Genomic DNA, 2,312 nt, shown 5'->3' on the forward strand with positions numbered 1-2,312 from the left:
AAAAAAAAAAAGAAAAGTAAAAAGGTTACCATGGCAACTAACATTCCTCAGCCAGTGAGTCACACAGCCCAGAAGAGCTTCTACCCAGTGGGTGGGACTTGGAGAAAGTTGCAAAAGTGGATTTCTTCTGGGGCAGCCTCCCCCACCTCCCTCCCTCCCTCCCTCCCTCCCTCTCTCCCTCCCTCCCCCTGGTCGACAGACGTGGCAACTGGTGTCTGAGTTAACTCTTGGCTTTCCCCCACCTAACAAACTCTGCTTTTAACAGGCTTCGCCCTGGCCCATTCAAAGGCCTATTTATGATCTCATTTAAGAGACTTTGCTCTAGAAAGTTCCAGAGTCCTCTTCAATCAGGTTCCTTACTTGAGTTTGCTCTTTCTACATCATAGGCACTGGCAGATTGTAGAAACTTTATAAGACAGCCAGAGGCATCATTTTCTGATATATATATATATATATATACACATATATTAATGCTCTTTCTCTGAGGGGAACAAAAATGCATCCCTCATCTAGAAATAAACTGACATCCAGCAGGCGGGATGCATTTCTGTCTGCCTTTCTAACCCAGTGAAGTAGGGAAAGGTGCCCTGGAATGTATTCCTCTTGATTTTTCCTCCGTTTCCTTGCTTGGATACTTTCCTGGTCCTTGAGATCTAACTCCCTTTGTGGATCTTCTCCGGGAAACCCAAGAGACAGAGGAACAAAGCCAATCCACATACTTGCTAAGCGCAGGTGCTATTTGAGGCTGAATGGAGCCAGACTGAGAGGATGGGGTGGGGGGGATTGGAGGGGCTAATGGGGGGGGGCGCGTCCAGGCTTCCTAAAAAGGCTGAGCTCCACCTTTGCCACTCAGGGATCCGATCGGTTTTCTCATGGGTGCAAAAAGGAAAAGAAAAGAAAAAAGTCTCTCTTCTGCCCCTAGATCTTTGGGAAGCAAGTCTAGAAAGACTGTTCTAGAAAATAGACACCAAATCAACAAGCGGCGGGCTGTTGATAGGATTCCCAGAATGGAGGCCAGGTTGGCAAAAATTTATAAAAAGGACAGACAGACAGACAGCTTCTGAAACCCGAGAGACAAACACAGAAAGAAGACATTCTGTGAGAAATGATTGTCTTCCTCCCAAGCAGAGCTAAAAGCTAAACGGAGCGACAAAATATTGAATTGTTTTCTCCAATGCAACGGGGCAGAGTAGCTGAGGATCAGGCCGGGCAAAGGGGGTACTCGTCCAGCCAGGATGATGGGGTGTGGCTGGAGATGTGAGCTGTGGGGGTTTTCTTACCTCTATGGCAGGAAGCTAGCAAGGAGACAGGCAGAGATGTCCGGGCAGTCTGAAGTTCTGCAGGAATGGTGCTGGAGTTTTGAGACAGACTACAGGAAGCCACTCTGAGCTAGAGGCTGGGTCAGCCTCCCCTCCCCCCCACAGTCCCTCCTCCTCCTCCTCCTCTGTCTCCTCCTTCTCTCCCGCTCTACCTCCCCCCTCTCTTCTCCCCAAAGCTACCTCTGGCTTTGTATTTCTTTCATTCCCCCTTCTTGCTGCCCTGACCAGACACCCCCTCTCCCAAGCCCCCCCACCCCACCCCGAATTCTCTACCACCTCATCAGGAATGCCAAGGCTGGATGGACCCCAGGAATCATCTAGAATAGCTTTGTCCTTGTTCAGTGGGCCTGAAGAGGGTGAGGGATTACTCAACTATCCGCCCTGGGGTACAGCCCGGCCCAGTGTCCTGACTTTTACAAGAGGATTCCATTATATTTTATTATTATATATTATATTATATTAGGCAATGCCAAGAAGAGCAGAGAAATTCTGAATAAAGTCGCCTTCTTCTTCTTCTCCTTCTTCTCCTTCTTCTCCTTCTCCTTCTTCTTCTTCTTCCTCTTCTTCTTCTTCTTCTTCTTCTTCTTCTTCTTCTTCTTCTTCTTCTCCTCCTCCTCCTCCTCCTCCTCCTCCTTTTTGCTGGTCATGGGGCTTGAACTCAGGGCCTAGGCATTCTCCCTGAACTTTTGTGCCCAAGGCCAGCATTCTATCATTCCCAGCCACAGCATGACTTCCAGTTTTCTGGTGGTCTGTTGGAGATAAGAGTCTCATGGACTTTCCTGCCCTGGCTGGCTTTGAACTCAGATCCTCAGACATCAGCCTTCTTAAGTAGCTAGGATTGCAGGGGTAAGCTACCAAGGCCGGGCTGAAGTCTCCTACCAGAAGCATCCTTGGGGTTGGGGAACTGTGGTTTAAAAAAAGACATGCATCGAGGTACTGGTGGCTCATGCCTGTAATCCCAGCCTCTCAAGAGGATCTCGGTTCAAAGCCAGC

General features: G+C 48.9%; 1 protein-coding gene across 1 annotated transcript in view; it reads right to left on the bottom strand.

Moving 5' to 3' along the window:
• The window catches only part of Sparc (secreted protein, acidic, cysteine-rich (osteonectin)), a 45,184-nt gene extending 43,814 nt beyond the window's left edge, over positions 1-1,370 (bottom strand). The window contains exon 1 of the mRNA XM_013033823.1: positions 1,281-1,370. The gene's annotated coding sequence lies outside the window, so the exon portion shown is untranslated. The remainder of the gene's footprint in view (positions 1-1,280) is intronic.
• Between the last annotated feature and the right edge of the window lie 942 nt (positions 1,371-2,312).

Source organism: Dipodomys ordii, unplaced genomic scaffold, assembly GCF_000151885.1.
Source record: "Dipodomys ordii isolate 6190 unplaced genomic scaffold, Dord_2.0 Scaffold177, whole genome shotgun sequence".
NCBI classification, from domain to species: domain Eukaryota; kingdom Metazoa; phylum Chordata; class Mammalia; order Rodentia; family Heteromyidae; genus Dipodomys; species Dipodomys ordii.